General features: G+C 39.8%; 1 long non-coding RNA gene across 2 annotated transcripts in view; it reads right to left on the reverse strand.

Annotated features, from left to right (window-relative positions):
• The window catches only part of LOC308337752, a 47,882-nt gene that overhangs the window by 14,265 nt on the left and 7,134 nt on the right, over positions 1–26,483 (reverse strand). For both annotated transcript variants that reach the window (XR_013966333.1, XR_013966334.1), the window contains exons 2-4: positions 23,558–23,698; positions 22,734–22,919; positions 13,759–13,872 (exon numbers count right to left, since the gene is read on the reverse strand). This is a non-coding gene — a long non-coding RNA (uncharacterized lncRNA). The remainder of the gene's footprint in view (positions 1–13,758; positions 13,873–22,733; positions 22,920–23,557; positions 23,699–26,483) is intronic.

Here is a 26,483-nt window from a genome sequence, read left to right on the forward strand (position 1 = left end):
TCACGTGATAACTTGTACACGAATGTTTATACCATTATTTGTTAAAAGTCAAAAGGTGGAAACCCAAATGTCCTTCAAGAGATGAAAAGAAGAAATGAAGTTAATCCATAAAGTGGAATGTTATTCAACATAAAAACGGATGAAGTACTAACATATACCATAATATGGGTAAACCACCAAAACATGCTATGTGATAGAAGCTGTCGACAAAAAGGCCACATATTGTAGGATTCCATTCATATGAATGTCTAGAACAGACCAACCCACAGGGACAAAAGTTAGATTAGTGGTTGCAGGGATTGCAGAAGAGGAATATAAGGAATTACTGCTAATAGGTATGGGGCTTCTTTCTGGGGTGATAAAAATGTTTTACAGTAGTACAGAAATGATGACTGCACATTTCTATGAGTATATTAAAAGGCACTGAAATGTAAAAGGGTAATTTCATAGTATATGAACTATATCACAGTTACTATTGTGTTTTTAAAAGAAGTTATTTGCCTTATTCAGAGTTACACTGATTAGCAGGGTTGCTTAGATAGACATGTAATCTTTTTTTAAAAAGATTTATTTATTTGACAAAGAGAGAGATCTCAAGTAGGTAAGAGGCAGGCCAAGAGAAGAGGGGGAAGCAGGCTCCCTGCTGAGCAGAGAGCCTGATGTGGGGTTCAATCCCAGGACCCTGAGATCATGACCTGAGCCAAAGGCAGAGGCTTAACTCACTGAGCCACCCAGGTACCCCAGCATTTAATCTTTTAAACCATTTAATCCTATGACAAAATTGAGAGGACATTTGTTAGCTATAACCCTACTGACAAGCTGCCCCCAAATAGTGGTTACCAGTATCCTGGCCACGAATGCAGGTAAGTATTTGTCCAAGTATCAAACTGCCCAGTATGTGTAGGCATTAACATGTAAACATGTAAGTAAAGATTAGAGATAAAAGAATACCACATGGAGATTAGCCCTGTCATTGAAATATTTTCATCTGCTAGGAGATGTAAGTTTTCCAGTGACACCACGAAGTCAAAAGATGATCCCATGTTTCAACTGGGCTAAATAACGATCTAGTAATGAAGTAGCAGAGGCAAGACTTGACAAAGAACAGTCACTAAAGAACCTCAAAACCAGAAGGTACTCCTTCATTTGATCACAGGTGGTAAGAAGAAAATCTTAGCAGGACCATATCTACAATACAGAGGAACTGCTGAGTCAACAACTAGACAACATATATTTCTGGCAACAGACAGGAAAATTTGACAGCTCACAACCAAACAAGACAGTGGAATACCAAAACTTTCTTAATGTGGAAAAAGTCTAAGACTTACCAAATATATTTGATCACCTTGGTGACCATGGTTTAGATGGATACTATTCAACAAATGATGTGTCACCATGCTAAAATTCTGGGTACATTTTTTGATTAAGTGAATTATGGCAGTTTAACAACTGACGGACCTATGGTTTCATAACATGACAAAGAACAGTCCTTCCAGAACCACTCAACCCATGGTTGGCAGATCCTAATGCCTAATGTTTTACTAACAGACAAAATTCCAGGCAGTCAACTAACGGGGCAAAGGTAAATAGTTAATACTAAACAGTAACAGCTGAATAGTTACTACTACCAGAATATACCCAATCTACATAGCAATACTGAACTAAAAGTAAACAATGAACAGTTACACACGTGGAGCACTGTAATGTGCTGAGCAACACAGGTGCCAACACCAAAGCACAATAATTTGCAGCAAATTCTTTAAAAGCCTCATCGCACTTGCATAGAACTGAGGGATTCTGATGAAATGCAACCAGAAAAGACCCTGATGAGCTGGCATGTAATGCCACCCCTAAAGGAACAATGCAGAGTATACCATTAGGAACTCCATAAAGCCAGACTATTATTTGTAAGCCTCTAGGCAGCGTCGTCAAATAAAGGGAAGAGGACTGAAGTTAGAGTACAGGACATTAGTAACACAAGTTAATGTAATATGGAAATATGTGAAAGTATAGCTATCCAGGTTTTTGATATTATCTATCCCAGTGTCTGATCAGAATGCCGAATTTCCCATAGAAAATTGCCACCTGATAGTAGTCTATACTATTGCACCACAAAATATGGTTAATGTCTCAGTATTTTGAAAAATGGGTGTCCAACCTCTAATTTTATTGGGCAACATGACAGTACTAATTGCACAGGATGGAACTAGCCCAACTAGGTAATAGATTTTCTTTTTTTTAAAGATTTTATTTATTTGACAGAGATCACAAGTAGGCAGAGAGGCAGACAGAGAGAGAGAGAGGGAAGCAGGCTCCCCACCGAGCAGAGAGCCCGATGCGGGACTCGATCCCAGGACCCTGAGATCATGACCTGAGCCGAAGGCAGCGGCCTAACCCACTGAGCCACCCAGGCGCCCCTAGGTAATAGATTTTCTAATGAAAATTAAATACTGCACCTAAAAACATAGTGACTGGTGTATTGCTATGTGTTTATACATGTATGTATGAATACAGTTCCAAAAATCAAAAGTCCTTAAGAAACAATTTTTTTTAATAAGCAGATTTTTTTTTACTAAAAATTTACTAGGTCTAAACTTTGGAGCAGAGCTCTGCACCAGAAACTTCCAAAGGACAAGGTCACAATTACATATAAAAGATTTGCTTCTCCTTTGTCCACACAGAAACCCAAATTAGAAATTCATCACAACCATATACATGGCAAGATAATCCTTTGCTGAGTTTAGCTGCTGACTGGGTGTTAAATCCTGTCTGAAGAATCAATTCAGGGGCGCCTGGGTGGCTCAGTGGGTTAATGCCTCTGCCTTCAGCTCAGGTTGTGATCCCGGGGTCCTGGGATAGAGCCCCACGTCAGGCTCTCTGCTCAGCAGGGAGTCTGCTTCCTCCCCACCCCCTCTCTGTCTGCCTCTCTGCCTGCTTCTGATCTCTGTCTGTCAAATAAATAAATGGAAAAAAAGAAAAAAGAATCAATTCAGCTAGAAAAATAACAGCAGCACCATGTCTGAGACGTGCACCCTACTTCAGGACCACGATTCTCCAGCGGTGGCTGTCGGCAACACAATGAAGCAGTGTCTATAACAGCATGCTCAGGAGGGGCAGATGGATAATTAGAAGAGAGGGATGGCAGTAGCTCACTTTCTTTTCTTTTTTTAAAGCTTTTATTTAAATTCCACTTAGTTAACATAGTTGTATTAGTTTCAGGTGTACAATACAGTGATTCAAGACTTTCATACATCACCTGGTGCTCATTACAAGCACACCCTTTAATCCCGATCACCTATTTCACCCATGTCCCCATCGACCTTTCTCTCTGGTAACCATCAGTAGTCAAGAGTCTGCACACTTTCAAGGAAACAAAATATTCCAAAAGCATTTACTAAAAAACCTGCTAAACTTAGCTGCACTACCAATGTAGGGAATTGGCTGTAAAATCTTAACTTTATGAAAATTTACATAGTATGTCTTAGGCAGCAGACTGCTGGAAAGGAACAATAATGGCTACTGACTGTAATAGATATTCACGAACTAAGAAAATACAACCCAGCCCATCAGCAGATAGTTGAGAACCACATGTTTAGAAGAACCCTGGTTGGCTCAGACCCAAAGTGCTAGCACTGTACTAAAACAACGTCCTCTTCACTTGCCCGAAGACTGTCCTTAAAGCCAGTGGGTGGAGATGCAATTGCAATTGTTTGGTTCCCACAGAGAAGGGGCAACACAGGTGAAAAAGTTGTATTAGAACCTTTTCAGACAGGAAACATGCTGAAGATAGGAACTCAGACTAAACAGGCATTAAAGAATTCCATCACCTAAAAGATCGGTCCATATTTGTTGATGGCAAACTCCCACCTGGAGTTTTGCTTTTTATCTCACTTGAGGAGAAATCAATGTTGTCCTGAGGCAATTCTGATTTATCAGTATTGAGGTGTGATGGAGGCACTTCACCATGTGCTGAGTGGTTCTGGAAAGGACCTGTGCGTGGAGGGGGTCCAGGCCAGACTACAGGGAGACCTACGTGTTTCTGATTCACATACTCTAGTGCAAAATAGGCACGGAGCGATGAAGGTAAACCGACCTTAACTTCCAAGGATGAGAGATCTTCACTCACAGCATGGGGCTTCTTTTAATCATTAAAAAGGCCAAGCACGAAGCTTGAACCCCAGCCACACTCCAAGGACACAGTAGTAAGTATTCCTCCCTCCTTGCAGGAAGCTTGCCTGGTTTATAGTTAACCCATGCATAAAACTAGATGCTTTTCAGTTAATAATGCCCTTTTTTCCTTCTCTCTTTTGTGGAGTCTAAAACTGACAATTCAGAAGCTGGTTTTATTCCACCTCTGCCAGTATCACTTTTAAAGCTTAATATAAACCAATCTTTTTGACAGGTAATTGATGGTGAGATGTGAGCCACGAAATGAAAAGGAAGCTTTCGGGGACCTTTTAAAGATGAAGCACAGTAAAAGCACCTCATCCAAAGGACAGACAATTCCTATACAGGGAGGATACTGAATACCAAGTGCACCGGGCATTCTGGCTGGCAGTGATCAAAGATTACCTTTATCCTGTTTATTGGCATCAAAAAGCATTTTAGGCTAAGTGTACCACAAACAAAAGGCATCAGGCTCATCCCTCCTCCTAAGAAGGCAAGGCTAGTCGTTCTTTTTACTGCAAAACTGTTCCGGATGATTCTTGGGGTCAACGCCTACAACCACCCTTCTGGCAAAAAGCCATGTTACTACATTCTTTACCACATGCTCTCGCCCTAACATAAGGTATGGGATTTCTTAAATCCTTTATTTTGGAATCTCATCTAAGACCTCCTAACTTAGAGTACACCCTGCACTCCTACACTTAGTTAAAAGGCAATAGGGTAGGGTACCTGAGTGGCTCAGTGGGCTGAACTTCCGACTGTTGATTTCAGCTTAGGTCATGATCTCAGGGTTGTGGGATTGAGCCCCGCATTCGGCTTTGCGCTCACTGGGGAGTCTGCTTGAGATTCTCTCTCTCCCTCTGCCTCTCCCCCGCATCCTCGCTCTAAAATAAATAAATCTTTTTTAAAAAAGCAATTTTTAAAGAGTTCCTGATCTTCCTAGGAGCATAGTCACCACCAGACAGTGAAAAGGATCTCATTTTTTTTTTTTAACCCACAACTAAAGCATCATTGATAAAGAAGAGAGAGGGCCTATAGAGCAGAGACTTTGGGGCCAAACTGCCTGACTCTGAGACATTTGGGGGCAATGTTACTTAGCGTAACTGACCTCAATTACCCCATCTGAAAAAATAAGGGAGAATATTAGAATATACTTCCCGAGCATTAAAACTGAGTTGATGCAGATGTACAACAGTGTGTAATACTTACTGTGTATGCTCAGTTAATGTGAACTGTTATCAAAAGACCACTAAAAAAAAAGAATACTGCATAAAAATGGAATGCTGCCTGAAACAGAATAAATAAGGGACAATTAAGCAACAGTGAAATGAGAAAAAAATTGCTGAATTTAGTGGGAAGTGCTGGAAAAACTAAAAGGGTAAAATACTCTTATGATCATTTAAAGTGTGTCATTTCATGAAAGAGAAAGGAACAGAGCCATCTCATTACACAGGGCTGTCTTGGAAAGCAAAGAATAGTGAATGATAGGGCACAGGATGATTGTGTGCCAGAGGTGAGAATGAATTCAGTGTGAAGAGATGTAGGGGGTATATGAACAATATCTGCTTCTTGAATGTGGGTCTAATTATTTTACACTCAACTTCGTTCACATTAGCTAGTCAAGAGATGCAAAACAGACAAAAAATAATCAGTCTCTAATAAGATTATCATAAAAGAAATCACCAAGGAGGTATGTACACAAAAATGTTTCTACAAGTATGTTAACTACTTTATGTTCAAATTTTATTTTAAAAAACTTAAAATAATCCTAATGTTTAAAAAAAGATGTATATATTGTATAAAAAATCATGGCCCAAAGGAAAGACTTGTATGCATTCATATTGTATGCATTCATATTTAAAGATGGGTGGCTCAGCCGCTAAGTTTCTGCTTTCGGCTCAGGTCATGATCTCAGGGTCCTGGGATCAAGCCCTGCATCAGGCTCCCTGCTCTGCAGGAAGCTTGCTTCTGCCTCTCCCGCTCCCCCTGCCTGTTTTCCCTCTCTCATTGTGTTTCTCTGTGTCAAATAAATAATATCTTTAAAAAAAAAAAAAGACAGGAAAATGTTCTTGTTAACTCAAGAGCCATCTAATCACTAAGCTGTTCACCTAAAACTAACGTTAACATTGTATATCAACTATACTCAAGATTATCTAAAACCATTATTAATATACATAAACATGCTAGAAAGAAATGTACCAACAACCCGAGTATTTCTATGTATTTTTTAAACTGTGCTATGTTTTTTTTTTTACAAATACCTATACCTTTTATAATTTTTTAATACACTGTATAATGGAGGAAAGAAAATCATTCCTCAAGTAATAGGTATAGATTTGAATTTATTCTTCCCTAGAGAAACCGACTAAAGGCTCTCAGAAAGTACAAAGAGACTAAGAAGGAAAAAAGGAAAGACAAGAGATGTTCAGGAAGTGGATAATAATCCTACATAACATACCAGCCTACACTAAAAGTAACAGCTGAGCCACCTGGGTGGCTCAGTTGGTTAAGTGTCTGACTCTCGGTTTCGGCTCAGGTCACGATCTCAAGGTCCGGAGATCCAGCCCCACATCAGGTTCCATGCTCAGCACGGTGTCTGCTTGTCTCTCTCTCTTGAATAAATAAGTAAAATCTTGAAAATGTAAAATCTCAAAAAAAAATTATAGCTAAAAGAAAAATATTTTTTAAATCACAAAACTATCCACCCAATTAGTGTTACTGTTTACTTTTAACTGAGGAAAACAGACAGTGATGCCAAAGATTCAAAATATTTCTAGAATAAGAAAACATTTTTGGTAATTTTTGGATAGCCTATGCTAATACAAATATGGATGCTTCATAATTCCAGTGGACTGAAGTTTTATGTTACTACTCCAGACACAATTTCAGGATTCTATTGCAAGAGTTAAATAATTTCCTATTGTACAGTTTACTAGGACTAATTTATTTAGACTAATAAAATGTGATAACAATCAACCAAAAATATGTTCTAGAGCAGTGCTATCCATTAGACAGACGATGGATAAACAAAATACATGTATAAATAAATATATATGCTAATACATATATATATATATATAAGCAAAATGTGGCACATAAAAACTGAATGGCTAAACAAAATGTGAACTATACAATGGAAAAAAAAACGTGAAGTTCTGGCACATGCAGTAACACCAATGATGAACCTTACAGATATGTTAAGTGACATAAGCTAAGTACAAAGGGACAAATATTGCACGGCTCTGATTATATGAGGTACCTTGAACTGGCAAATTCTGAGAGTGAAAGTAGATTAGAGTTTACCAAGGGGTAGGGAGAGGGGGAATGTGACAAATGTACCATAGTAATATAAAATGTTAACGTAAGATAACCTGAGTGTGGGGTATATGAGAACTCTTTGTAACTTTCATGTAAATCTAAAACTTTTCTAAAAACAAAAAAGTTTATTTAATAATGAGCAGAATGGTGACATCCACTCAAAATTTTTACTCTATAAATAGGTTACCATACATTTTGATACCTGGTGTGTACTAAAAATGTGACTTACTACAAACTCAACAAAGCAAACTGAATCAAGTTTGTAGTATCCTTGTGAGACCCCGAGTATGCAAGGAAAATTCTGGCAAACCTGTTTTGTGATACAGTCCTAAAATACAGGTTAAGCAGTCCACAATCTTGTATATTTTGAAGAAAATTACTTAAGCAGCTATAAAATAGTTAAATAAAAGCACTGTGTCATATATTAAAACATTAAAAAATTTTTTTTTAAGATTTATTTGTCAGAGCGAGCGAGCGAGCGAGCGCGTGTGTGTGCACAGGCAGGCAGACTGGCAGGCAGAGGCAGAGGGAGAGGCAGGATCCCCGCTGAGCAGGGAACCTGATGTGGGACTCAATCCCAGGACCCTGAGCCAAAGGTAGACGCTTAACCAACTGAGCCACCGGTCCCTCTCTGTGGAATCTTAGCACCAAATTTATATTTGGGTTATGTTGCTTCTATATCACTACAAGAGGTTGTTCTACAGATTTCTTTCATTTTTTCAGTTTGCATCAGGCTATTTTTCTACAATATGCTGTCTTTATAACAAGACTATTGACTTATGCATGTAGAGACTATCTCTGAAATTAGGAACAATACCTGTATCTGGAAAGAAGGAAGACTGAGAACTAGAAAACTAGCGGTGGGAAGGAAACTTTTAACTAAATTAACTTTAGTAAAAACTGAATTTTATACTATTGACCATTTGCACGTATTGTTTTTGAAAAACATAATCTACAAGAGGAAGACTAGAACATTTTCAGAGGGTAATTTAGCAACATAACTAATCAAATTATTACAACTACCTACTCTTTACTCATAAATTATGATACAGAATTACTAGTACAAGTACCCCAAAACAACTGTATAAGATAAAAAATATAAATAAATGTCTAACACATTGTTTGCACTTAAGCGATGATACATATAGTATCATATATATGTATATTGGTGCTGTATCCACACCAACGTTTATTCAATAGTTAATGAGCATCTACTACATGCCAGGCAGTTTTAAGAGTTGGAATCACATCTAAAAGTACAAAAATCCTCTGTCTACAGACGCACAAATCCTTGTGTATGTATCAGCAAGAAGCTTATATATCAGCAACAGCAACCAAGCTGCCACTAAGCTGCCAAATTAATCAGGCGTTATAGGAAAATACACCAAAGCAAGTTGGCAGGCCACCTCATATAATTCCAACCTAACTGGAGTCTCAAGTGTTAATGCTTAGTGGACTCCTACAAATTCTAAAATACACCTTTGACCTCCAGGACTCTGGTAGAAATTTACCGGTTTTAAGAGGTCCATACAACTTGTTGAAAGTGGTTAAGTCTATAGCTTACATTTTAACAATGTAATTTCAGATCCAGGGTGCAATGCTTATATAATATGATATAACAATTATTCGAACTCAGGTACTGACAGACATATTGTGTAGTCCCTTAACTAGAAAATAATCAATCCCAAAGTATCAAATTACCAATTAAAGATCGTTCACTAAATTGACTACCATTCTGGGCCAAAGAAATGCCCAAGGAGAACTTAAGTCAGACACTTGACATTACTTCAACAGATTTTTAAGTTTCTACAAAATGAAAATAATCTGGAAATCACTCTAGGGTACCAAAGTACCATGACTCCAGGAGAAAGAAATGGATGATGACCAATAGCTTAATATGGAATAAAAATGGACAAAATTTTATCTAGGAACATCATGAAAAAGGCTACATTTATGAGTGACATGATTCTTTGCGCAAAAATTATGGTAATTTTAGCAGAACACCTAATGTACAAAATTAGGTCCCTTGGAACCTCTAATAGTTTAAACTTAAGCCCTAAAAATATTATTTGGTGGCTATTATATATAGTGCTAAGTCTGTTAGCAACAACATGAATGAAGCTAGACAGTATAATGCTAAGTAAAATAAGTCAGCCAGAGAAAGACAAATACCACATGTTTTCACTCATATGTGGAAAGTAAGAAACAAAACAAATGAAAAAGGGAAAAAAAAAGAGACCATAAAACAAACTCTTAACTATAGAGAACAAATTGATGGTTACCAGAAGGGAAGTGGTGGGGGATGGATGAAATAGGTGAAGGGGATTAAGAGTACACTTACCTTGATGAACACTGAGTTGAACACTGAGTAATAAATATAAGGAGTTGCTGAATCCCTGTATGGTACACTTGAAACTAATACAACACTATATGTTAATTATCCTGGAATTAAAATTTAAAAATACAATTAATTTTTTAAAAAGATTATTTATTTGAGAGAGAGAGCATGAGAGGAGAGAAGGTCAGAGGGAGAAGCAGATGCTCCATGGAGTCGGGAGCCGATGCAGAACTCGATCCTGGGACTCTGGGATCATGACCTGAGCCAAAGGCAGTCACCCAATCAACTGAGCCACCCAGGCACCCAAAAAATACAATTAATTAAAAAAAAGAAATTATGAGTCAGCAAAAGCTCAAGGGTAAAGAAGGACATAGGAGGGAACAAAAACAATCAAAGGCAGGGTGATAGAGCAGAAATGTAGACCAAATATAACCAATGAAGAAACATCGAGGGTTTTTCCAGATGCCTCCATTTCCTGATGGCTTTCTAGTTTTCAGCCCAGAGAGGCACAGCCAACTCAGCAGTTCCTTTCATGGATTTCTACCAAAATCCCTACCTCCCTTACTGCTCACTATCCCCTGCAGCCTTGCAAATTATGATCCCCTCATTGGATCTATCATTTTTGCGCCTCGTAACAAAAACCTTACAAAACCAGAGGTAAAATACAAAACTGTGTAATAAATTTGTTTTGTCCCGTTGATAGCACAGAGCTCCAAAAAATGGAGAGAAAAGGAGTATTCTTTTGTTATTCATAAGAAGCCCCTTTTGACCACAACTGAGTTTATGCTTATGAGGTGACTCAAGGCAGGCCTTAGGATAGTTTAAAGCGAGAAGGGATGGCCATGCCAGAAAGACCATGCACAGGATTAGAAGGCGGGAATTTTCAGCCCCAGCTCCTAGACCTCTAGGGAGAGAAGGGCTAGAGACTGAACTTAATCAAGTGGCCAACAACATAAGACCCCCAATAAAACTCTGAACACCCAGACTTCAGGGATCTTCCTGATTATGGTAAACATTGATGTGCCAAAAAGGCGACGTTACTGGAGTCCAAGGCAAGAGAGTATAGAAGCTCCTTACCTAGAACACTGCGCCCCCCCACACACCCCCCAAGACCTTGTCCTGTGTATCTCTTTCATTTGGCTGTTCCTGAGCTGTACCCTTTATAATAAAACTGTAAGTATAGTGCTTTCAGGGAATTCTGGAAACTGTTCTAGCAAATTAACAAACATGAAATGGCCATGGGAACCCCTGAATTTAGCCAGCTGGTCAGAAATACAGGTGGCCTTAAGACTTGTTGAAGAGAAGGCAGTTTTCAGGAAGGCTCTGCCCTTAACTTCTAGGATATGGCATTAACTCGGGGTAGTTGGTCTCAGAAATGAACTGAATTGCAGGACAGCCAGGTAGTGACAGAACAGTATCAATCTCTCATTGTTAAACTACCAAATAAGTAAATTATTTACTTTTCCTCAACACAGTATATTTTCATTAAGAAAAAGAAAATCAAGGAAACCACAATACCCCTCTACCCCCGCAAAATAACAATTACTTAGCTAAACCTGCCTCAAAAGATAACTAATGTTAACATTTTGGTGTACAGATTTCAACTTTCTAAAAAAAGATTTATTTATTCATTTGAGAGAGAATGAGAGAGAGTGTGAGCAAGGGGAGGCAGAGAGAGGGGGAGACAAGCGGACACCCCCCGCTGTGTAGCGAGCTCAACCTCGGGCTCGATCCCAGGACCTCGTGATCAGGACCTGAGCCAAAACCAAGAATTGGATGTTTAACCAACTGAGCCACCCAGGGGCCCCTTAACATTTTTAACTTTACCAGGAAAATGCACCAAAGAGGTTACAGCAATTCGTTTAATTTCTGATAATGGGCAAAAACAGGATTACCTAAATTGAATTATGTCCAGACAGCACAGTTAATCTGTTTTTAAATCTCTTGGCCCGTTATTTTAAACCAACTTTGTTTTCTAATTAAATTTATGTGAGACCACAGAACAAAAATTTCACATTCCCTTAGACTTCTTTTTTTTTTTTAAGATTTTATTTATTTATTTGACAGACAGAGATCACAAGTAGGCAGACAGGCAGGCAGAGAGAGAGAGAGAGAGAGGGAGGAGGAAGAAGGCCCCCCGCTGAGCACAGAGCCTGATGCGGGGCTCTATTCCTGGATGCCAGGATCATGACCTGAGCCGAAGGCAGAGGCTTTAACCCACTGAGCCACCCAGGTGCCCCCTCTTAGATTTATTTCTTAAAGAATGGTTCCTTGAATGTCAAATTCCAAATTAATGTGTGGGGAAGGAATGACACAAGAATTTTAAAATTAACACACTTTTCACGGTTAACTGTCACAACAGCATGAGAAAAAAAGGAAGCAGAAAAGAAAAAGTCAAGTGTGTCAAAGATTTTGTTAAAAATACTTTAGAGATAAGCTTAGATCACACTTTGACATAAGAGTCCCAGACAGACACTCTCAAATTTTTCACATGCTGCAAACAGAACAGAAATCATGTATTTAAACTCACTCTTATCAAAATGGCCCACCCTCTTCCCTTCAACAGGGTCTGAATGTGATCAATTATGGAATGCTCTAATTCCGATTTTTTATTATACATTCAACCCATGTACACAGAGAAGAGTTAACATAAGCAAGCCTAAGACTACTATCCTCAGGCCTGCTTTGCAAAGCTGGCCTTGGCTGGCACCTGGGAACTTTACAGGTAAACAGTTCCCTATGCCGGCAGAAAGCTTTTCCTAACTGATAAAGGTGGCTCACTATGCCTAGATTACCGGCAGAAATAATGTGGATCATGCTGAACACGTACTTTCCTTCTGAGAAGTGAATTTTGGTACACGCAAAGCAGAAGGTGCCAGCGTGACCAGTCCGCAATAAAAACACGGGCTGCTGTGTCTCTATCAAACAGGCTTCCCTGGCAGCAACAGTGCACACATGGTGCTGCATTTTTGTTGCTGGAGGATGTACTCTGTGACTGCTCACAGGAGGGAGAACATACGGAAGCCTACATACAGATTTCTCCACACCCTCCTCTTTCTTCTTCCCTGATGACAATTTTAGAACGGTTATATATCCTTATTGTGTTGCTGTCATATATCTTGGCTGTGAGTACCACTACATGCTGAGGACTGTGACCTAGTGACCCCCAACAAACCATCTATTTTTTGATATTAAGATGCCAAATTATGTATTCTCCTCTAGGTTTCAAATCTGGGTTTTTATAACCACAATTACATACATCTATTTACATTAATGATAATTAGATGTTTGGGGGTGTTATTCTTACTGTCAAATTTGTTAAAATCATGGATTAGATCTGTCAATAAATGAGGCTACATCTACAGAACATAAACTCACAGCTTGGCAGCTACTTCTGACTTAGAAAAAAATGTCAAGCCACTCTTTAGGGGGAAAAAAAAAGCATCTTCCTAGCTAGGCAAATCATTCTGTTTTGTTTTGAAATGGTACCTTTCTTCAAAAAAAAGAAAAAAGAAGAAAAAAAGGTGGTACATTTGTTTCCTTAACTTGTTCCCAGCAAGATACTTTAGTGACGCAAAAGTTCTTTTTAGATCTTAAGCTGTTGGTCTCAGTTGTAATATATCCTATATCCTACTTTTAATTAGTGACATTACTATCAAGTTCCAGATAAAAACAGTCATTCTTATTTTAAATTTAAAAATGTTCAAGCATTTCTCTCTACTTGGATGACTTCAAGGAGTGTAAAAAATCCCTTGGTGGTCCACTGTAGCTAACTTCCAGCAACCCCGCCTCAGATATATGTATGCTCTCTCTAAACTGTCTAAAGTAGTTCTCTAGGTTCAGTTAGAAAATGAGGGAGTTTCTCCTAACAAACTATAGCTGTTGATTTTTATTACCACATTATCTTCTTTTAATACTTCCAAATGCATACTTACCCTCATACCCTGATGCCAGAAACATGTCCACACTATCAATCTTCTGTTAGGTTCTTCTCCATGGGAACAAACCATACTTCAGGGCCACGAGAGAATTCATTGCAGCTTCTGTGACTAAAAATTACAGTTGGTAAGGAAATGATGAGTCAAGTGTAAAAATAAATTATAAGGGCATTCACCACAGCTGACATGTAAGTAAATAATCTTCAACATGCCAATTTTTTAATTTACAAGATTGTAAGCATGCCCCATCAATGCAACCAGAATACTTGTTTCCACATGAAGAACATTCTTTTCCTGCAGCCAAATTATATCATAAAATTGCTTAATCGGTACAGAATTTGAACACGTGGCATGATCAGATAAAATAAATGCTCAATAACATTAGACTAAGACAGCCTCACATTCAGGAAGTTTATATACCAAATGTTTAAAGGTGGTTTTGGTTGAATGATGGGATTATAGCTTATTTTGACTGTATTTTTTATATCCTATGTTATCTGGTTTATAAATACCTCTTCACTTTATAACCAGGAACAATAGCACTTCCATTTTGAAATAATCTAGGAAAAATAACCACTTAATAAAATTAATAGAAAGCAATCTAATTAATTTTTGGCTATATCAATATATATATAAAAATATATATATATAAATATATATAAAAATATATACATAAAAATCAAATAAGCAAGGAATGACTTAAGAAATATTAGAGATTCACATGATGAAAATTATGATTATTAGGATATAAAAAGAGTTTTAATAAATGTTTTTAGAAGGGGAGAAGAAATGTTGCAAACATGTTAAGTCTGACCAAATGAACATCCAAATCAAATGCTATTACAATATCCCCAAGTGAATTTTTTAGACAAAGCAGAATTTTTTTAAAGATTTTATTTATTTATTTGACAGAGAGAGAGAGAGATCACAAGTAGGGAGAGAGGCAGGCAGAGAGAGAGGCAGAAGCAGGCTCCCTGCTGAGCAGAGAGCCCGATTCAGGGCTCAATCCCAGGACCCTGAGATCATGACCTGGGCCGAAGGCAGAGGCTTAACCCACTGAACCACCCAGGTGCCCCCTAGACAAAGCAGAATTTTACAAAATAGTTCTTGTAGTAATTTATTTGAGACAGAGAGACCAAGAGAGCAAAAGAGTGAGAGACAGTGTGCACGAGCAGGGTGAGAGGCAGAGGGGGAGAGAGAATCCTCCAACAGACTCCCCACTGAGCACAGAGCCTGATGAGGGGCTTGTTTCCAGGACCCTGAGATCATGACCTGAGCCAAAACCAAGAGTCGGCCGCTTAACCAACTAAGTCACCCAGGCACCCCCTACAAAATACTTCTTAAATTCAGTTTATAACAAATTAGGCAAGAGTAGCTAAGAAAATATTGAGAAAGAATAAATAAGAAGTTTTACTATAAACAAGAAGGGCATAGATTAGGGGTCAGCAAACTAGAGCCAATGGGTCAAATCTGGCTGCCGACAGATTTTACATTAGTCATCTGTGGCTGATTCTCCAAGCGAATGGTTGCAGAAGAGACTGTGTGGCCCACAAGCCTGAAGTATGAACTATCTGGGACTTCTACAGAAAATGTTTGCCAACCCTTGCAGTAGACTCTTCAACTATGCTGTCTTATCCGTAGCCTCTGCTTTAAGGGAGCTCATGCAGGCCAAGAAAAGGCAAATTTATGAGGTACTACAATCCATGAGTACCACAAGGAAGCAGAAGGTAGAAGGTAGAGAAATAAAGGTTGGGGAAGCCAGCTGATTGCAAAAGAAGAATGAAGAGTAGGAAGAAGTTTTATTAAAAATGTGGGTGCTTACTGGGTATTTACCCCAAAGATACAGATGTAGTGAAAAGAAGGGCCATCTGTACCCCAATGTTTACAGCAGCAATGGCCACGGTCGCCGAACTGTGGAAAGAACCAAGATGCCCTTCAACAGACGAATGGATAAGGAAGATGTGGTCCATATACACTATGGGGTATTATGCCTCCATCAGAAAAGATGAATACCCAACTGTTGTAGCAACCTGGACGGGACTGGAAAAGATTATGCTGAGTGAAATAAGTCAAGCAGAGAGAGTCAATTATCATATGGTTTCACTTATTTGTGGAGCATAACAAATAACATGGAGGACAAGGGGAGATGGAGAGGAGAAGGGAGTTGAGGGAAATTGGAGGGGGAGACGAACCATGAGAGACTATGGACTCTGAAAAACAACCCGAAGGTTTTGGAGGGGTTGGGGGTGGGAGGTTGGGTGAGCTTGATGGTGGGTATTAAGGAGGGCACATATTGCATAGAGCACTGGGTGTGGTGCAAAAACAATGAATTCTGTTACACTGAAAAGAAATAAAAAAAAAGTGGGTGCTGGGGGCCACTCGAGGCCAATTAAATCACAATATCTTGCTTTGGTTTATTTTTAAAGTTCCCCAGTTAATTCTCAAGTACAACCGTGATAGAAAACCACTAAGCTAGGGGAAACGGCAAACGCAGAGCAGCTGCATAATGTCAATGGTGACGCACAAGAGCAACGATCCAAATGTACTGCCGTTAAGGTACCTCAGGGCTGCTTCAATCTAGTTCCCGTATTCAATATTGTTCATTCAGAGTCCCACTAAATCCCCATCTTCCACCAGGTTCCACATGTTTATGTACAGTAAACCCCTATTAACGTGGTAGGCTGAGTGAGTCTTCATTTCCTGGGACCAAAAGAAGCAAATTAGTATAGAAATTAGTATCAGGTATATAGTTGCATGAAAAACCAGTGGCACAAAGAAACATTTGAAATTGTTAGGGTATGACTCTAGAGTGAAAATCACACACAATCCCTGCCACATACCAGGATGAGACGTTTTTTAGAAGTCTGGCTTATATTGTGGCAAAGCCACTAGTTACACAATTGCCTTTGTGACTCAGACATGTACCCATTCAGGGTGAAGCTCTAAGGCAATCGTAGTGGCTGGTATTACAGCAACTTCAAAGAAATAAGCAAAGCAGGGTTTGACAGTTTCCCTTCCAACAATGATGTACAAATTCTGATACAATCATGAGGTGCTGACACTAGAAAGCACGATTTTGTCTCTATTATAGATAGGCATGATTCTCAGTTACCATTCCAACAGGCATGGAATAACGTGGATAGAAAACAGATTGACAAATCTGAGAATCACTGGACTAATTCTCTCAGTTCTGGTTCCAAACATATACCCATTTCCTTCTCTTTTTTTTTTTTTGAATGACTTATTTATTTGAGAAAGAGAGAGAGAGTGAGTGCATGGTGGGGAGGGGGAGAGAGGGAATTGCAAGCAGACTCCCTGATGGGCGTGGAGCCTGATGCGGGGCTCCATCTCAGGCCCCTGAGATCACAATCTGAGCCGAAACAAAGGTTGGATGCTTAACCGACTGAGCTACCCAGGTGCCCCCACCCACCTCCTTCTAAAGACCTGTTTATTGTCACAGCTGTTGCATAGCCCTTTATGATCAGGTTTTGTTTCACATTATCCAGTATTATATTCTCTCCACTGAGTACAGTTGGTGGGATCAATCCATACACTGCCAGCGGCCTATAAACTGTCTAAGCATGAAAAGACACCAGACAAAGATAAATTAAGCCAATTAGATGTGCTCAAACTCCTTGAAATTTAAGAAGAAACAATGGGAAAAAGTAATTAACAGTGAAATCTGAAGCTAATGGCAAAGCCAGGCAGAGGGAAGATGAATGAAAATGTAGCTAAGACAGGAGAAGGGAAAGCTGAATCAAGTCAATGGAACAGTGAACAGGTCCACTAATTCCATGTGCTTAATCCCTAGAGCCACCATAGATGAATTTCCATGCCACGGTTCTTGAGATTCCCGAGATTCCCATGAAATCGCTATTTTCCTTACTACGTGTATCTGTCTGATAAACACCTGCTTCTTGACCTAAGCCTGTGTCTTATTTCTTGAATTTCAGAAATCCTATGTAATTTAGAAAATAGTAAGGAGTTGGGCTACATGAATAGAACTTTGGCAGGAATGTGAAATATTCAGACCTGATTATTACCTGGTGCTGGGATAGAGAGCAAATACATCCACCACAACCCTGGCTAGTTTTAAGAAACTCAAAGTGTGGCAAAGTTATACAGGACCACACATTTAGTGAATGTAAGTTTGACACAATCACAACAGACAAAAATTCAAATGGCTAAGGAAGATCACAGATGGGTGAGTGCTTCTGAAATCAGAAAGCAAATTTCAAAAGTGTCTTTATGGTATTACTTCAGACTATGGCATCTGGCTTGACTTAGTTACTCTCCAACATTAATACTTAAGTACAAGTTGGAAAAGTACAGACAGAGCATCTTTAGAAATGAGTATGTGAAATGATAAGCATATATACTTAGAGGTCAAGATGTAAAAATGTAATATAAACACATCTGAATTAAATGGTAGCCACACTCATAGTCCCATCTAAGGTAAACTGTCCCAGCCAGAGGTAGTTCTGGAGAGAAGTCCTAGACAGCACTAAATTTTAGAATATGACCTGTCCCATCAACCAAAGGAGAATGTACCAGGTGTAGAATACACCACCCAAGTGCTGTGTTACTGCATAACTCAGAAAGTGACTACCCAAGCAGCCGTGAGCTAAGCCACTGAAATTCTTGCACTAAACAATGAAGTTTGTGAAATGCAAAGACAGTGAGGCCCATAGCCAAGAGAGCTGAACTGTAAAGGACAGAGTTGGGAAACATGAGATACAGCCAAGGATACCAGAGAGATAAGCAAGGTTTAACGATGAGTAATAGAAAATTTATGAGGATGCAGACTACAAAGCTAGCAGGTAAACTAAAGCTTGAGTAGATATGAGGAAGCAGAAACAAAAAAAGAGAAAAGGAGCGATAAAGAGGAATTAAGACATGATGTATGACATGGTATCCACAATTAATACGGTACTGAATACTGAAAATATGCTAAGAGAGTAGATTTCAGGTGCCTTCCTAGAAAATTTTAAGTAAGTGAGAAGATAGTTTGGCGTCCAACTATAGTAATCATTTCACGATGTATATCAAAACATTGGGTCTATACATTAACTATATCCAATATTTATTTTTAAAAAAGATATTATAGGTGACATACCAGAAGTAGGATACAGGCCCCTGTTGCCGACGTTCTCAGATCGGTCTTTGAACCACCATGTCTAATCCTCAGACCATTTTCCTCAGAGGGGAAACTGAATTTTATTTTTTAAATTATCTTTATTCGAATACAGGATTTTCTGTATTTGAATTCATAGGCAATCCTTGTGTATCTTGGAGGCTGGCCACGCTTAGCTGTAGGTGGTCCAAATTGCCTGGATGGCCCAAGAGAAGTCTGGTTCTTGAAAACAAAGGAGCCAACAATACCAGAAATCACTAACAGGATTCCAGCCACAATTGAAGCTCACCAAGAATGAGGATTCTGGAATTGGTCAGGGAATCACATCTGGGAGTAAGGAAGTGAGAATCTCCCCCACATACTTTAGGAGAAAAACAGTCCCTAATAGTCCATGACAAAACTGCTAATGAGGCATTTAAAGCCATCAAAGATGATCCTTGTAAGGGATCTGGTAACTATTGCAAAAGAGCAACCTCAAAGGTTTTCTGTTCATGGCCAGGTAGTAAATAATTTAGGCGTTGCAGGCCATGTGGTTTCTGCCTCACTGTTCTGAACTGGAGCAAAAAGCAGGCACAGACAACACACACATCAATGTGGTGCTATGTTCCAATAAATGTGGATCCGTAGACACAGTACATTTAACCTATGCCTGGAGTCGGCACACTTTCTGTGAGGGGCTAAATGATAACGCTTTAGGGTTGTGGACCAGAGTCCAATGCAACTATTCAGTACTGCTGCAGCACAAAAGGAACCGTGAGCAACAGAGAATAAGCATGATCCTCTGTTCCAACAAAACCATGTATTTGCAAAAACAAGCTGCCATGTGGGGCAGAGCTGGCCAAACCTTAGTCTATGCCAACGATCTGGACACTGTTACCTTACCAGCAATATAATTTATGGAAGTATTAACTGATCGGTATCCCTGTTATTTTCCACTCACTACGTACAAAGGGTAATTTTATCAGTACCGTCCACTGGCAGAATGCAGTGTTTATGCTGAATTCCAGCAGGCACATACTGATCTGCACAGCAAGCTGCTCCAGCCCTTGGTGTGCCTGCACCTGAGCTAACATTGTGTAAACAGTGGATTTTCAGTTGGGACTCTGACTCCTTTGATTTCTTTTTGTTGGGGTAGAAGAAAACATAACCCCATGGATATTGTCCAACATAGACATCATGCAGGAGCATGGGGGTGGGGAGAATACTAAGGTGAAAAGACGATGATAAACACACAGTGAATAGCTGTGGGGGGGAAAAAAACACTAGTTCATCCAAAGTGGTTATTTCCAGAAACTGAAGGGACCTACACATCCCTCACACCATTTCTCTTGCACATCTGAATCCCCCTTTGAAAACAAACCCTTCCCATGTGTCCCTGTGTCCTGGAAGAAGACAATGATGAGGGCCCCATGAGGAGGCAGGATGTCCCAACAGCGAAGAATATGCTCGCCACACTGTAGTGCTTCAAGTATAGTAAGGTAGTTAAGATCTTTGGAGTGTGGCACATACAGTTCCACCACTGGCTCCCTGTGGCATGCTGGAGACACCACCTCTCTGATCCTCAGCTTTATTATCTGCAAAGGAGGAATAAATCAGACTTCCCAGAGTTACTGTTAAGTTAAAATGAGATGACAAATATGCGTAAAGCACTTGCCTAGAACATGAAAGGCACTTATAATTAACTGATAATCACTGTTATTGTTATATGACCTCAGGCACAAAGTTTTTAAAAGTCATGCATGGGTGCTCCTACAGGCGTGATGGCTAGCCTAAAGAGAGAGACAAAAGAAAAAAAAAACAGACCTGCTGTCAACAAAAATAAAGAGCAGATAATGGGAATAGGGAAGCCCTAGTTCAGATAGCAAAAGCCAGATTTATACAACCCATTTTGGCCCATAAAGAGAAAGAGATAGGAAGACTTGCTTTCTGACAGCATGCTAACACTCATATCCTTATACAAGACCGATGTTGTTTTAAAATAAGCTGTGAAGGAGGACGCCTGGGTGGCTCAGTCAGTTAAATGTCTGCCTTTGGCTCAGGTCATCATCCCAAGGTCCTGGGATTGAGTCCTGCAGTAGGATCCTTGCTCAGTGGGGAGTCTGTTTCTCTCTCCCCCTCTGCCTGCTGCTGCCCCTGCTTGTGCTCTCTCTTTTGCTCTCTGACAAATAAATAAATAAAATCTTTAAAAAAATAAGTTGTGAAGGACATGGAATATAGGGACTCCCTTTGTATAAATGGCTAGCCCAGGCTTCTCCTTAGGGAAAAGACAATTTTCCTATCATTTCAGTTCCCTGTGCAGGCTAATTATCTAAATACTGGCAGTAGAAATTATCCAAATATGCCAGAGATCATATGAGGAACGTTATGCTATGAAGGCACCATCTCAAGACCATCCTCATGGGAAAAGGTGACCTTTATTACTTTTATGAAAAATGGCAGACACCAATGAATGATCTGGCATTCCCTAAAAAAGCTTAAAGTCAGGGTGGGCCTCTGCAGAGGTATCCCAGGGATGGTCATATTATATACGCTGCCTACTTTAACTCTGGACCATTTAAGTGCTCCCTGGAGCCTATCAGGAGGCAGACCCCTTAGGAGCTAAAAACAAATACTAGTCCAGTTGATTTAAGTGCAATCCAGAAGACCCAGCTGCCTCTGAAATTACTAACCCAAAGTGCTATATACTTGGCTGCCACTGAAATAATGAGCCTCTGCTATGAGCTAACTTTTGACTAGATATATGTAGCTCCACTGCCTGATAAAAACTCCCAACAAATCTGGTTAAAAAGAATAGACTCTCCCCATAAGGGAAGTATAATTAGTGTCATATTGACAATATTTGTGACATGTATCTCATGCTACCTGGTTTACTTGGAAACCATTACAGTTTGGATCCTTTGCAGGGGTGATCACAGACTGGGTAAGCATGTAATTTACCCCAACTGTTTTGAGGAGGATGTACTACAGAATAAACTGCAGGCTTTAAAGGCACTGGTCCCCACAAATGACATTTCTATGAGCCTCCCTGACAAGAGTCAGGGCAGTCGTCCTTTCTTTCCCTATTTACCTAAATCACCAAGAGGATCCCCTCTTCTGTTACACGTTCACTCATGTGGAAGAGCTAGCAGACTCTCTAAAACACTTTCCAAAATACATCCTTCACAATTCATCCTAGGGAGGGGTTACAAAAAGGAAAAAGATTGCTTTCATCATCTGTGACCCTCCCAGACTCAGCTCAGTCAGCCTCCACTGTACTGACAGATGTGCTAAGTATTAAAAGGGAGAATGGGGGGGGGGGTGTCTGAGTGGCTCAGGCAGTTAAGCATCTGACTCTTGATTTCAGCTCAGGTCATGATCTCAGTCGTGGAATCAAGCCCCACATCGAGCTTCACACTCAGCAAGGAGTCTGCTTGAGACTCTCTCTCTCCTTTTCCCTCTGCCCCTCCCCCAACTTGTGCTCTATCACTCGTTTTCCTTTGCTCCCAAATAAATAAAATCTTTTTTTTTTTAAAGGGAGAATGGGAAGTGGGGGAAACACACAAGGCGTTGCTTAGTCTAACCAACCCATTTTTTACCCCATTTTCATACCCTAATGGAAAAACTTTTGATGCAATATTTATGATACTTTATACTCTTACTGTTTCTATATTCCTTTCTTTACTTTCACAAGAATGACAGTTCCATGATGGCAGAACTCTGTTATTATCTAGAATAGTCTCTGGCAACTAGTGAGCACTTAGTAACTGTCTGTTTAGAGGAAGGGAGGAAGTGCCACATCACAACCATTTCTTCTCTACCCCTAATTGGGGAACCTCCACCCAAACCACTGGTAACTTACCAAGAATTCCCAACTGCCTCACAAGGACATCCATGGCAATGGCGATTCATTCTGGCTTGCTGATGAACCCACTGGGCAAGAAGCCTCAACGTAAGTGACAGGTAGGTCTTAGTGTTGCTCTTGATCAATGACAAGGTTCTGGCTGCCCCGGAATCTGCATTTTTAACAGGCACCCCAGGTGATTTTCTGCATAAAAAATTTTTACACCATGAAAATTCCCTTCACTGGGCAAGAACAATCGCAGAGGCTATTATAAAAATCTTTCAGTGTGCTGGGGCACCTGGGTGACTTAGTGGGTTAGAGCCTCTGCTTTCAGCTCAGGTCATGATCCCAGGGTCCTGGGATTGAGTCCTTCATCGGGCTCTCTGCTCGGCAGGGAGCCTGCTTCTACCTCTCTCTCTCTCTGCCTGCCTTTCTGCCTACTTGTGATCTCTGCCGGTCAAATAAGTAAATAAAAATCTTTACAAAAAAACCTTTCAGTGTGGAATAAAAAACATTTCTGTCTTACATGGCCTCCTTGGACTCAGACGGAACCTAGAGGAAGCACTGGGTAGAAGACACAGCACTGGCTTACATTCAAATCTATTTCCTACACCAACTATAATCTTGGGCAAGATAAGCAATTCCCTCATCTGCAAAAATGGAAGTATGAAAAAAGGAAAGGTTCTCATTACTTTCTAACATAGTCTAAACATTTTAAGACTTTTTTTTATTCATACCGTGATGGGGAAAAATATCAAGTAATCACCTAACACCAACTAAGACCACCTTCCCTGCCCCTTCCCACTAACTGGGCTAGCCCGCCAAAGCTACTAGCCACTTACCAAGACTTCACAATGAGTAGATAACCATGCACAGGACATTGATCTAAGCCTCTCCCAATTCTCTAGTAATCTCACTGGGCCAGGCGGGGTTTAATATACCTCTTCACCAGTGGCATGGCTTCTGATCACACTTGGTGCCACCTGGAGAATAGTAAGAAGGAAGAAGAAACAAACGTTAAGACCGAATAGCCAAGGTTTGAGATATAGTTTTGATTTAGTTTTACCACTTTAGTCAAGTCATCCAGCCCACACCGTGGACCTCAGATTTTGCTCTCTTCTTTATCTGGCAGACTGTTGCAATGTCAACGATTATTATTTAATAAGAATTCTTGTATCCATTTCAAATGAGATTAACTTGGATACTGAGACACCAAGTAACTGCCTATATCAAAGTGTTAGAACTCAGATATTAACTCATGTTGATCTTCCTAGCTGCCTGCAAGTCTTTTCCCCTCTTTAGACTTCAATATCCCTACCTCTGAGTGGGGGTCAACTTGATTCCTTGGGGGTCCTTCTCTGTCTGGCAGTTATGACCCTCCATTCTGTAATTCTAGCTAAAAGAGCTCCCTAAAAGCAGATGAAACCTCCATCTATCTGGTCATTGGATGACATTTGGTTCACATTAATGAGGAAAGGTAACAAAACCCTGGGCTCTGGGCCAAGGCCTGTCATTCACAGTCTCAACTCCCACCAGGACTCACTTTAACTGTGTGTGAAAAGGAATTAAACTATCTATTGCCTTATCCGATGCCCAGGTTACCAAAATGATCAAAGGGAGCTAGGCAGGCCAATGGCTACTCCCCTATCTCCCAAGACTCAACCACTAGGAAGAATGGGACTCTGAGACCTAAGTCCCACACAAGATTAAGCCAAAGATCCCCAAGGGTCCTTTCTTTCTAAGAAAGCAGCCTAATGCCTCTAAGTTTCCCAGTCCCTAGATGCTCAGCATGAAAAGCAACCCAGAAATCTGGCAATTCAGCAATGGCCCACAGCCCAAGCTATTAAAATGATTAGATGCTGGCAGCACCAGCAAATGCAACTAGGTTTCTTGTTACCCACTGAGAGGCAGACAACCCTTGAACCCCAGGAAAATTCAAGGAGCACTTTCTCAGGGCTCAGTTTTAACTATGCATTCCCCGTCAGCAAAAATGTCTTAGAATCTACTAGTAATCATGAGAGCCAGGCAGAAAGCTCTCCCACCATAAGTGGGGAATATTTCATGCTGCCAGGCATTGGGGAAAGGGAGCAGGAGCCTTATCAGCTCGAGCCATCTCTTTATTGGATAAAGTAAAGCAGCTGTTACTAGACAAAGATCTGCACACCTACAAGCAGCAGCAGCCACTAGCAATTGAGCTTATTACAGCCATGAGGGACAAGAACAGGAAAGAAATTTGTATAGGGCATAATTGGGAAATAATGGCAATTGTAAATGTAGACACCTCACCATGAACTGCCTGCACTAAGGAGCCAAGAACAGAAGTGGTTGGTAGTTAATGCCTCTCTCTGAAGGCAGAGATCTTATTTCCACCACTCTCTTCTCCCACTCCACCTAGCTCTTTTCTAAACTAAACTACTCCAGTTTCCAGTCCCCTTGCCACTCAATTTATTCCACTTCTGTTTAAGTCAACAAATTTCAAAATGGGAATACTTTCCATGTTTGACTAACTTTGAAAATCATAAATGTACACTGTGAAAAAAATTCCAGAAATATGTTAATGATGGAAAGTAAAAATCGCAGAATCCCAGGAAGTTTAACACTTGGGGTATGTTCCTCCAATTACTTTCATGTATACAAACAAACATTAATTTTTATTTCACAAAAACTGGATGAAAACCATACTATTGCCCTCTAGCTTTTTTTCAATTAATATACTTGATAATCTTTCCAAGTAAAATATTCATCTACAAGACTATTTTTATTTTTAATGCCATGTTGTAATATTACATTAATAATATTTTACCTACCCAAATGATCATGCATGAATAGATCAAAATTTACCTACCCAAATGATCACTCATGAATAGCTAAGGTTTTTTTCCCCATTTTTTATTGCTATGAATATTGTAAACATTCCCATACCTACATCTTTTAGAATATCCTTAGAATATTTCCTTAGGATTTCTTTAGAATATTTTGGGGTATATCCCTAGAAATGAAACTGTGTGGTCAAAAGACATATAATACTTATTTTGCCATAATATATATAGCCAAACTGCCCCTACAAAGAACTACACTGAAACTGGATACCCCCACCAACACCAGTATAACATTTTGTAGTATTTGGCCATGTGATAGGTATTAAATGCAATAATACATTTTTTTATGAATTCAAACATTTATTACTAAGAGAATTACAAAGATGAGTAAGATACAGTCTCTGCCCTTGAGACTAAATGAAGGGAGACAGACAGAAACTGGTAACGTTTACCATTATCATGTTCATAATGAAGAGAAATTATAGAGTTCAGTTCGTGGTGCTTCCTAAAATGACTCTGCAGCTATTGCTAATAGAAAAGGTCCAAAAGAGTATTATTTGACAGTACTCCAAATTAAAAATCCATCTTCTAATATTCCAAGGAGTTGTGCTAATCCTCAATCACCTAGATGGCATTTTGATGTGACTTCGTTGTTCTTCCTTCATCAAGTCTAAGTTAAGAACCAAGTAGAAGCTGCTGGGAAAATGACCCATTTCCCCATCCCACCCCCCACCAGCCCCAGGCAGTAAAGTGAATGAAGTGTAGGTGATGTTTTATTGGAAGGATTCATTGGCACTGGACCTGGACTTCCATCTTTCCTTCTCCTACCATTTCCAGTAAACAGTGAGCTGTAACCATTTTCCTTAAGACGTCAAATGGCTTCTCTCCCTGGAATCTCACTGCCAGGCAGATCTGCTTACACATAGTTAGGCTGCAGTAGTATCCATTC

The sequence above is a fragment of the Martes martes genome (assembly GCF_963455335.1).
Source record: "Martes martes genome assembly, chromosome: X".
In the NCBI taxonomy this organism is placed as follows: domain Eukaryota; kingdom Metazoa; phylum Chordata; class Mammalia; order Carnivora; family Mustelidae; genus Martes; species Martes martes.